Raw genomic sequence first — 12,216 nt, 5'->3', positions numbered from 1 at the left:
CGCCGCGCTCGTCAATGTCACTGTCACAGGTCTTTGTCAGCAAAGTCCATATTGTTTCAGTTTTTGAGGACTCTGGGCTACAGCTGTCATTGAGCTTCAGAAATGAGCATTTAAGACGTCAGATTTCTGAGATGAGAAGAAGATTCTGGTTGAAGCAAATTCATTAGGAAGTTTGAACACGAGGAAACCCAGGCATGTACAAATTATGAGGACAAGATTATGGATTAGCTAAATGTAGATCATGTCAAATACGAGATGATCAAAACAAGAATATCTCAAGAAACTTCTGAAGGTAGGTGAAAGGAACTTAAAGAGAATAGAGCCCCTCTTCTGCCTGTAAATGGGGTGGGGGTCTACTATATAGATCATAAAGGCAGCTGCAGATGGCAGTATAGGCTGTCAGTATTTTACCAAATCATCAACTTTGACTTAAACTTACATGATAAAGAAAGTGAGTACCTGCTCAAATCAATCATTTGTACATTATAATTGGTTGTTTCCTGTTTAAACTTTGATTAACTTCTCTTATTGTCATTATAAGTTATGAATAAACTTACACATGTTTAATTGGAACAGTTAAATCTGTATTTCTCAGCGGGGTGTGGCATAGCAGGAAGCTTTACCCAGGACCCTGAATACTTTGGTTACGGCCCTGCTGTCGTGCTTTTAGCTCATCAGCTGGTCAACTTCCATATCCTGTCTGCTGGAAATCTATCAAGAGGTTCAAATTGTGCAGAAAGCCAAGAGACAAACGCAAGACCTGATCATCTGAGGTGTTGGAAGTCAGCCCGGGGAACAGTAACCATCTGACCGCCTGACACGCCCCCTCGCCTGGATGTCAAACCTGACCGGTGCTGCTGGGTGACAGAGCAGGCAGGTGTCTGTTCACTGAGAGGGAGCTCCGTTATTAAATCACATAAAGCCATGAGTCCTAACACTTTTTCTGCCGGGGAGATGAAAATATTTTTAAGCCCCCCCCCCACTACTCAACCCTCACCATACATATCAACATAAATCACTACGAGTCACGCTCTTTGATAACAAATATTTTAAGAATTTATCCCCAACATTGGCTGCAAAAAGTACAGAAAGCAACTTCAGACAAACAAAAGGAGGTGCTGCGGAGAATGTTTATTTTATATAGAATTTAACTATATTTCTGATAATTTTTTGCAAACTGAAAAAAAAAAACAACAACAACAAGAGGCTTTTGAAGAGGAAGCAATTAAAAGGTAAAACTGTAATATGAAACTGCTACATTTTTGGCGTCTGGAAGTCCTCTGACACTATGTGCTTTGTGCAGCATTGAAAACAGTGTGCATTGTTTTTAAGCCTTGCAGGCCCCCCCCCCCCCCCCCCTGTCATATCTCTGGGCCCCCCCTCATGGTCCCACACCCCAATTTGGGAACACTGACATAAAGACTGGCAACATTTATACTATTAAATTTGGAAGATGCAAATTCTCCTCAGTGTCATATGTATGGCCATGTTAATTTACTTTATGAACTTTATTCCATACAGTCTACCACAACTTCAGTACTTTAATGAAGGGAAATAAATTGCTGAGAGTTGTGTTTGTTTTTATGAGTTTCTTAGATTTTCAGGGAGGACTCTGATATTTAGTTTTCACTGTGAGTGTAAAACATAAAGCCGAAACACTGTGATGTAATCATTAATTATGACAGTATTCAGACATCATCTCGACCTGAGCCATGATGCACACACTGACTCTGGATGTGTTCAAGCTGATTTTCCCCTCAACAGTCTCCATGATGAATCTATAGGCTGCTGGGGAAACAGCCGCTGCCTCCTCTATCACTGCTGGAGAACATACAGGCTCAATGCAGCCGCTGCAGGCTACGCGATGCGAAGAAGATGAGGAGGATGAAGATAAAGATGAGGATGAATCTCAACAACATCAGCAACACGAAAAATCCTAATTGATGGTTTCACCTCGATCATTGTGAATCAGAGATACGAGGAGCGTCGCTGTTTACATGAATCTGAGCCGCACATCTGATCCCGTTCATCATCACAGCATATTTTTATTATCACACAAGATCCTCCGTTACACAACACTCATTGAAGCACTTTCTCTATTTCTCTCTCTCTATATATCCTGCTTTAACGTGCCCGGTTCTTTTATTCCCATAAACGCATCGCGTTAGACGGTGGGAACAATAAAAGGGGCGGTAGGTGTACCTGTCTGCAAATGGCGCTGAATGTGAAATAATGTCAACAAATCGTCGGAGATGTTCTGATTTAAAAATTCACTCACCGCTGACTTCAGATCATCCAGCAGAAACAAAAAAAAATCAGAGATCCTATTAAACAATCCTCACTGACTATTCCCAGAGATCATCAGACTAACAAAGTGAAAACCATCAGCGTTATCAGCCGCTATAACAATGTGTTTAGGTACCAGGAGAAAACGCTTCACGGAGCTCTGTGCCCTCAGTGCAGTCTGACAGGCAGCCAGAGGAGGCGCAGTGTGCAGCTACTCTCTGTCCTCAGCTACACCCGGCTGATGGAGCTGCACAGTGTGAGAACAGAGATCCTTCAGAAGAAAGAATTCCAGGAGGGGAGAGGAAGAGAGAAAGTGAACCATAAAGGTCCAGATTTATGTGTTGTTATTTGTTGTTGTTTTTTATTTCAGGCTCAGGTTTTTGGTGTTTTATTGCAGTAAATATGCTCTATTGTTGACTGTCCATTACAATACTCAATGCTCACCAACCAGTGCGTTAACATGGACTTGAGTATCCCTGTTATGAGCCTCAGCCTTGTTTTGATCATATTCAGGATCGTGGTGTTTACATGCACACAAAGAAAACCTGGTTATTCATATCCATACAAGATAAATAATAACATCCAGGTTTCTGATTACTTCATCTTATTTGCACAGGCACTTGTGATGTTTTTTATTTAACAACACATACCACAGATATTTCGAAAATCACTGAAAAATGAAACCGCTTTAAGATGCTCTTGTTGCTGACGCCATGTGCTGATGCGTCACTTGGCTGAGGCCTCACCTGCACAGTCGGCAGCTGTGAGAAACTAGGGTAAGGTGTATACATGCCGCAGTATCCCTTTAGTAAAACTCAAGATACTCCAGTTCATGTTAATGTACTCAATGATATCACAATTCCTAATTAAATAGAATTCATTTCAATGTTTAAGAATTTTCACACGAGAGGGAGGGAGCAATTTTGTACAGATTCTTCGCACTGCTGTGATTCGTTCACAGGCACAAGGCCGCAGTTCAACAGTTCAACAGCTCAACAGTTCAACCACCAGTAAATAGAAGAAAACTATACAAAACCAAACATATTGCATCGTATGAACTCTTATCATTTATCTATACAGCTATATAAAGATTGATTGATTCCCACTTCATTGCTTTGCATAAGTGTCTCTGATTCCACCTTACTTTCCAAAATGATTTTTTTTTTACATGCCTTTAATCTCAAATAAATCTTTAAAAATATATTTTTTGGGGTACAAAGGGAAAGTTCAGCTCCCAAACTGCAAGGCACACACATTGAGCCTGTAAGACCTCGCACAGGGCTCACACACCCTCTAGCTATCCCTGTTTTGTACAGAAGGGAGGAGCTCTGTATGTAATAAGGAGAGTGTATTTGTAGAGTCTGCCAATGGGAGCAGGGAGACTGCAGCCTGAGCCAATCAGAGCTCAAAGAGCTGCTCCTCAGAGCAGAGCTCCACCATCAGTAACCAAGCTCCCTGCTCCATACAGATCAATACATCCATTTATATACAGTGATCAGAGTTCAACACCAGGGGGTCAGAACAGAGTGTCCACTAAAATTATATGACTTAACACAGACAGATGTGATTTTATTTAAAGACTGCCATGTTGAGGATTATAATCCCACATGTGTTAGGTTACATAACCCTGTAGTAGACCTCATTCTGTGTGCATGTCAAACACGCTCGGTGATTATTCAGGAGCTCCGAACAATAAACAACAATAAAGTCACATCACTACAGAGATGAAGGTTTTTTTTTTGCATACAGTTACTAAACTCAACAAACTGCAGAATGATCCTGAGAGGTCTAAGTCAACTTCCTGTTCACTTTCTTTCTAAGAGTGAGATCAAAACCACTGCAAGCGAGGGAGCTGCACAGTGAGCAACCCAGCAGTATGACATTTATGTTGCTTTAACTCTAACTGATTTTGGTCAGTTCCTAAAGCCACCTGTGAGGGTGATGTATCTACTTACACGTACATAACATTATACTTTTGTACTTGGCGTTGTTGCATTGGCACTTGCATTGTTTTATAAGATCTCATTTGGCGACCTGTTCGTCTGCTAATAGTAAAACAATCTTCAACAGGCAGAACATCGTCTCTCACATGTCCTCAGATCGCACTGTCACCTGCTGATAGCTCTATATGCAAGTTTTGGCAGCAGGCGGAAATTCTCTCGCTACAGCTTTACAGCACAAGCCAGTTAGCTTGTCTCCTGTTTGACACAATGGCTGAGGCTAAGAGACGTTAAGTGGACGGTGACAGATGAAGCTAAGAAGAGAAATGGAGAGTGAGCCAGCAAGAAGCAGTGTGTACGTCCCTGCTGTTATTATTCAGAACCTATCGTGACGTAGCGTTAGGCTGTATCGGTATCGGTGTCATCGTAGTCTCATGTTCAGCAGCATTATGGGGTGCAGAAAGTCATCTAAAACAGGCTTTCAAACAAATAAATAAACACATCTTGTGCCAAAAGTTGTCTCAACGGGCTGTACATGTTTGCATGGTCACATTTGCACAAAATCTACTGTACATGGTCAGTCGACATGGGTCTCTGACTTCTATCAACTTTGTTTGTGGCAGATGGTTTAAGCAGTTTTGATTCAAACTTAGTTTCTCTAAACTTTAAATACAAAATAAAACAATCCTTCAGGATTAGCATCAAAGAGCAGAGTCAGCACAAAGAAGCAAACAGCCGAGCATCATGAGTACACAAGCAGAGATACGGAGACAGTCACCATGGTAACAGCAGCGTTGTACTAATTGGCATATCTAAGCCTATTTAGTGTTTTTGTCTGAGGAGCTTTCTGTTCATCACATCACAGCCTGCATCAGTCTGTACAGTCTCATCTCCTCTCTCAAACACACACTCCTTCCCTTATCATACACACAAAGGGTCCTCACCCTCTGCCCTCACAGACCCCTCCCCCCCTCCTCCATTGAGACTCCCCCTCCCCCAGTGAGAGGAGCAGGTGCTGTGCCAGACCGTCTGCTGAGGTGAAGAGACGGAGCACAGCGGCTCCCCAGAGAGAGAGAGAGCGAGGAGGACCACAATCCAACACCAACACCCCCTAACATGTAAACCCCCCCTCCACCCCCGCAGAGAGAAAAAAAAACCTTCAGTAATGAATGAAGTCTGGTTCAGAGCGGAGAAGGGCAAAGATAACAGAAACACAATGACAGGCTACGCTGACAAAGCTCAAAACCATGAGTTTAATCTGAAATTATTATGTGGATCCTAAAAATGTGGAAAAATAATAAAATAATACAAATATCAGATAAAATAAGAAGAGGTCAACAGGTTCTGCCTTGAAAAAACTTTTTAGAATCCTGCAGGATTCAGTTCTGGACAGTTTTAAAGTGAATTTATTCTTAAAGTAGAGACTCTTGGTCTTTTAAACCATCTCTGTCCCCAGTAAATAAACTGACAGGTAATAGCTAAGACCATGGCAGGCTCCACTCACATGAACCCAGGGCCAAAGTCAGCTGTGGGCCCCCTCTGGCCCCCCAAGAACAGCACGTGTTACAGGTTCCTCTGGAGTGGCTACAGATGTTTGGCAGCTTCACTTGATGCCCACATGCACAAAACTCCTGAAACGTTTGCAGACTTTTCAGGGTGAGCTGCATGTGTGATAATCTTATTGAGGACGCTGCAAGGAGCCTCATTTGTCAACAGAGCTGTCAATCATGATGTGACATCCGCTCTTTTTCGTAGCAGATAAAGCATAATACTCCGTAAGCATGATGATAACTACCAGGACAGTCTCTGGGTTTGACACAAAATTATTCAACGTGTATTTTTAACTTTATAGTTGGACCCATGTCCCATCTGTTAACATGGAGGAGGCGGGTTTATTACATATACTGCAGGCAGTGAGCAGGGGGAGCTCTAAATGTTTTGGGCCTCACTTCCAGGTGACTATTGCTCCGTCCATCTAAATATACAATGAAAATAGTCTGGAACATTCACAGTTGTCTGTATTCAATTTTGTGTTTGTATTGTGGAAAGGCCCTTATAATGTTGCAGTGATGTTTACAGTCACCATTACTGAAAACTCCTCCTTTTATTTGCTCTAACCAGGCTCCGCCCCTTTTCCTTAACCAAACAGAGTACTTCAACCACTGTGTCACATGATGCCTGAGTTTTCTCCTAAGCTCGCCGTGATTATTCAGTGTTTCATGGAACATTTAGCACTAAAAAAAATAGATGTATAATTTCACCTCCTACACAAAGAGAAGTGTTTTTACATGTTTAAGGCTTTCTAAAAAATCTGCATCAGGTCAGGAGCTAAAGCAGGACATCAGTGGGAGGATCAAAACGACTCCTGCAGCCCCTCCAAACATCATGTACAGCTGGGTTAGATTCATTTCCAGTTTCCTGCAGGTAGATTTCTCACCCTGACCGCGCTGTGAATCACTTTCCCTCTGTTTGTTCCAGAAGCTTCCGCTCTCCCTCTCGTCTGTTGACATCTGTGCTCTGAGGCCTCCAGCTGAGCGTGTGCTTTAATTACCTCCCTTCACTTCCACTCAATTAACTTAGAGCAGCTCAACAATAGCCCACAGCCCGACACAGCGGTGAGCGACGCTAACAGGCCGACTGGTGTTCCTGTGGAGGGAGTCGGAGCGTTTAAAGCCTTAAAGGTCAGTGTTGGCTTGCTGGTGCTATAATTCATTCAGTGACATTTTAAATTACTCCACTGAATTTCTGAGATTACCCGACAGAGATACCCAATGAGTCTCCGAAATGCTAAATGCTTTCTACCTCACACAGCACAGATCAAATCTCTTCTGTTTGTTGTTACATCAGAGAGCATCTGGTCTCAAAAAGAACAGGTCCATCTGCTGCATTACAACATCAGCAGAAAGAAAAAGTCAGCATGTCCACTCTCTGGATAAAAGCTTTCACCTGTTTCTCACAGCTTGATCATGTGTCATCATCGTGGAGCTACACATCACAGTCTGTTTTGTCCCAGTTGACATATTTTCTGTTTTCTGAACACACAAGGAAAGGGGGGGGGGGGGAAGAAAAAGTATGTTTCTGAAATGTGAAACAACGAGCATTAAATGAAAAGTTGGATCTTTTCCTGTTTATAAAACCTCTAACTCTTCATCAGCTCTTGAATATCAAAGACTTCCCAACTAAATATTGTCTGAAAATTTGAGCCTGTAAGATATTAAGCAGCCTATGTAAGCTGCATGATGATATACTGTGGTGACTGGGGCATTATTATACAGGGGGCAATTGTGTATTTAATATTCACCCTTCCAGACACGCTGTGAAACTTAGAAAACATCATGTCTGTGTTCACATCATCACCTGTCTCACCCTCCCCCTCCATGAACTGTGTCTGGATGAACTTTCCTGCTGCCTCCAGCTACTTGAGGCTGACGAGCGCCCAGTTTGATGAACTGTTCGGATCAGCACCAGGAGTCCTCTGATGGACACCAACAACCTGCGTTCTGTTTAAGCTGTGGAGCTCCTGTCTATCTGTCTCCACTGAGTGACAGTTTCACTGTATCTAACAAGTCACACTGCGAGTGAAATCTGTCTAACAGCATGTGCTGTGAACCCAAAACAGATTTTTACTGTGATTTAATGACGATAAACAGGCTGAAAGGATGCTGAAATAATTACATCATGATGAGGATTCGTACAAAGTCCGAGTTCATGACCTGTCATGTCTGTCTGCAAGACGACAAGCAAACAACTTTTAAAACGCTTCTTTTTTTAATGAAGTTTGGTTTGACCACGACTGATAGAAAAGCAATCTTAACGCTGATAGGCTTTCTCGACACAGCGTCACAGTTACTAGAGATAAAAGGTAAAATCAAGTGGATGACACATATTGCTTCATCATGATGTGCAGTCTTCATTGTGTGTGTGTGTGTGTGTGTGTATGTGTGTGTGTGTGTGTGTGTTGCAGTGCGTGAACACTTTCTATCTCCTCTCTGAAATATTGGATCAGTGTGCTGACATTTGATAATAACAATGATGATAACGATGACGATGATGATGATGATAATCCAGCCTGAGTCAGAGACCACCTGTTCATAATTTTTCCTGCTCTGATCTCTCCTGCCCTCTGCTGGACACTCACACTGACACAGGCTGGATGGTTTTAATGCAAAACCAGGAGAAGCTTTTATCTATAACTACAGACTTATTTCATGCAGACCATTTTTAAACATTAATGGTTTAGAGAGAGTTTTAGAAAGATTTTGTAAGTAAGGTTTGTAATCACTCCATTGAAGTTTGACAAAATCGGACCCCCCAAAACACCACCTTGCATTGGGCCCCCAAAAAGTGAAACGGCCCTGTGTGGGTTAGGGACAGGTTTCCAAACTACCACATTTCAGTTCATCAAAATAAACAACTCAACAGCAAATATCTCACATACAACACTTTCTAGCCTGAGTCAAACATACAAACACAAATAAAATGTGCGCATTCCCATAAAACCATCTGAAACTGAAACGACTGTGCAGAGATTAGCTCGGCCTACCTTTCAGAGGGCGAACTTTCATCGCAGTAAAGGCCTCCTGTGGATCCTTTCCTTCACTTTTCTGTGTCCGTTCATGTTCCATAGAGATTTTTGTCAGGCCCCGTAGTCTCTTGTTTTATTCTAGTTTAGTCTACTCTAGTCTAGTTGTTTTACCAATGTAGCTTTTTTAGCTTTGAAAAACTGATATGAGCTCCTGCGTTTCAGTTTAACTTGTGACCCTGTTAACCGGCGAAGGCTACTACTGTTGCCATGGTTACAGCAGCCGTTGTCATGTTTGTCAAAAGCTGATGAAAATGCAAAAGTCTCTACGAATGTTTTTTTGTTTTTCATTACAGACACATATGACTAGTTTGTTTGACCTTTATAGCAATAAAATAAACAAAAAGAGACGTATTTTAAACTTTTTAAACAGCCGTTGTCACCACGTCAATGTCAGGCGCGGAATTCACCAGTTCACAGAGTCATGTCTGCTAACAACACTCGGGATCTTAAAAAACTATTCTCTTTGTGTTTTCTCAGTCCTTTCTCCTTCAACAGTCTCCTGTTTGACTCACATTTAGATGCAGTTGAAAGTTTAAACATACAACGGTGTTAACGTATCCTCACATGGCATTTGCTGTTTACGCTTCGAGACACACTAACCTGATGTCAGGAAACATGGCCTGCCATTGGCTCGTGAGAGCAGGGGGCGGGAGGAAGGGAGGGTTTAGGATGTGGCTGCGGGTACAGATTGACAGAGCGGGAAGATCTGCGATTGGTTACTGCGATTGGGTAGAAGACGGTAAGAAAATAATTTATAAAGGAAATAATTAAAATATATAACGTTGAAAAAACAAGGAACCTTAATGTGTGATACAGCTTTACATGAGCTATGTAAAAAAAAAAATCTATTTTTGATAATGCTACTTGCAAGTAGGTCTAGTTTTGGCTAAGAGAGAGCCTCTGTTTTGTATGTTATCTAATATAGTTAAGTATTTCGGGATGTTCCTTTAGGTGACTCATTTCTATAAAGGGTACTGAACAACAAGTCAAATAAATTTAAAAAAACACCACAGACAGTAAAATGTCAACAGTGATGAAACAGTTTGATCACCATGACAACAAAACAGTGCATTCACAAGGTCTGAGTTTGTAGCCAGTATTTCGTTGCAGGAATTTTGCACAGCAGTGTCAGTGCTGCCATTCATCGCCATAAATAATAATAATAATGATAAATAATATTCCAGATGTAATGTTACTCACCGTTTTAGGGGCAGACGTTCAGAGGACAGCAGCAGCAGCATCCACGGATCCAGAAGAGAAAGAAATCAGAGCATGAACACAACATGACAAAAAGTTAGAAGCTCATCAGCAACCAGCATAGATAATTTTTTATAGTTTTTTTTTTCGTGCTATTAATCTGTCAATTCATTAATTAATCCTAAATACATATGGCATTAATATGAGAAGGATTGCTTTACAGGTAATGAACAACTCTGTTTCTTGTTGGTAATTTTACTCTCTTTCTCACATTGTAAAGAGTGAGTTCACATTGTACTTGAACCTGATCAAGGTGCTCCCCCCCCCCCCCCCCGTAGCCCCCTGAACCCTACATTTATGACCTTTGTCTCCAATCATCAAACTAATTTGACTTCAGTGATACAACGTTGATGCTTTAATCAAGTATGACACTGTTTTATCTCTCTGTATCTACAGTGTCCTATATTGAAGCTGTAACAAGTCGTTCTCATTAAGCTGACTCACTTCGACAGCTGCTCTTTGATTTCACTACTGCAGCATCAACGATATGTTATTCAGTCACAGGATTAATCTGTACTTCTGTGAAACTTGCTCTTGTAGTTTTTCTCTGTTTAAAGGGATAGTTGTGTATTCTTGAATTTCATATTAGCCAGCAGAGATGTTGGTCAGCTTCACCCCTTTATTGAGAAAATGGACTTGGAAGCTATAGGCTATAAATAATAGCAGAGGGGTACGACTATGTTTTCTATTTTAAGATCAAAACAAGCTAAGAAACAGCATCGGGGTGAATTAACGCCATACTGAAAGTGTTTTTATCCGCTAGTACACTTTCTGCTAGGGGAAGAACACATATTTGTTGTGCCAAAGTTCTGTAGTGCTAACACAAAGGGTCACAGCAGTGCTGACACTCTACACAAAGTCATAAAAAAGTATGAAAGTGGTTGAATATAATCAGGAGGTAATAAGATCTGCAGCTGGAGGTGTAAAAAGAATGATGTAGAAGAAGAAGGAGAGAGACAAACAGTTAGCTCCTGAATTAATTGACCAGAGGATAATAGCGGCCGATATTATGGGCTGATATTAGCATATCCAGTGAATATTGGTATCGGCTAATTTTATCGCAGATACGTGCCGATATCACTAGATTTATCAGTCAAATAGCATTTCATTTGAGTTTTATTGTATTACACAAGCAGTTCTTTTTCACCAGCAGAGGACACTATATGGATTACAAAAAGCATCATCACTCTCCAGAGTGTCAAGTGTGATGCACGTACATGCTCAGTTACTTTCCAGTGGCCATCTTTCCTTCATTATGAATCTTTTCCACAAGTGAGATAAACGTAATAAATGTGTGTATCTATATTTATAACTTTCTATCTCTAAAGATGGAAGAAAGATATCGGCCAATATCAGATTTTTCTCTTCTTTATATCTATATCGGTATTGGCCCCAAGCATTTCTTATCAGTCGGCCCCACTCCTGAAGTTCCAAAACATCTCACATTTTCAAATGCATCGGCCCAAATCTGTAGCATGTACATGACAGCTGATGTAAGTGGTGCAGCTGGTCATAGTTGAGAAAAAAAGACACTGACTTCAGTTTAAACTTGGAAAGAGGAAGACAAATTTAGGATATTTATTTATCCAACAGAAGAAAAACTATAGGCCTACAATCTTAACTGTATATACAAAGATTAGTAGATCAGTTTGTCAGTGTGTGGAAAAGCCGAGTTAGTCCGATGCTGCTGTTGTTCTGGAAGGTTTAAATAATTAATGGGGGTATCCTCACTGTGCTGCCAGCTGTGTTTAAAGCATGGAGCATTCTGCAGAGGAGCGGACGGGTTCTCTGTCATGGAGATGAAACACAAAAGAACTCAATCCACAGGAACGTGTTTCTCCCTCTGCAGTCAGCACTATCAGTGTATTTATAGTTGTTTTTATCACTTATTTATAACCTGCTGCTGCCCAGCACACTCGCTCAGCTCTGTGTCTATATTTAGCTGCATGGTTTATTTATCTGTGGTAAATATGACGGACCATTTTGTAGAGTTGCTGATTTGATACAACAGTTTGAATCAGCTGGGAGTTTTCTTGGAATAGAGAAGGCTTTATTTTTTTCATCAGTAAGCACCTCTTCATTTAAGCCGCGGCTGCAAATAGCTCACAGATCATAACTGCAGGTTGCAAAACGGAAAAGCTTACTTTA

The 12,216-nt window shown here is 41.2% G+C and overlaps 1 protein-coding gene across 13 annotated transcripts in view; it reads right to left on the bottom strand.

Moving 5' to 3' along the window:
- Positions 1–12,216, bottom strand: part of epb41a (erythrocyte membrane protein band 4.1a) — a 63,803-nt gene that overhangs the window by 49,304 nt on the left and 2,283 nt on the right. For 12 of the 13 annotated variants that reach the window (XM_061060036.1, XM_061060039.1, XM_061060043.1 and 9 more), the window contains exon 1: positions 2,279–2,438. The exons of the other annotated variant lie outside the window; for it this stretch is intronic. The gene's annotated coding sequence lies outside the window, so the exon portion shown is untranslated. Of the gene's footprint in view, positions 1–2,278; positions 2,439–12,216 lie in introns of those variants that run through there. 13 annotated transcript variants of the gene reach the window in all.

This window comes from Labrus mixtus, chromosome 16, assembly GCF_963584025.1.
Source record: "Labrus mixtus chromosome 16, fLabMix1.1, whole genome shotgun sequence".
Classification (NCBI taxonomy): Eukaryota; Metazoa; Chordata; class Actinopteri; order Labriformes; family Labridae; genus Labrus; species Labrus mixtus.
This window is presented reverse-complemented; position numbering and strand designations above follow the sequence as displayed.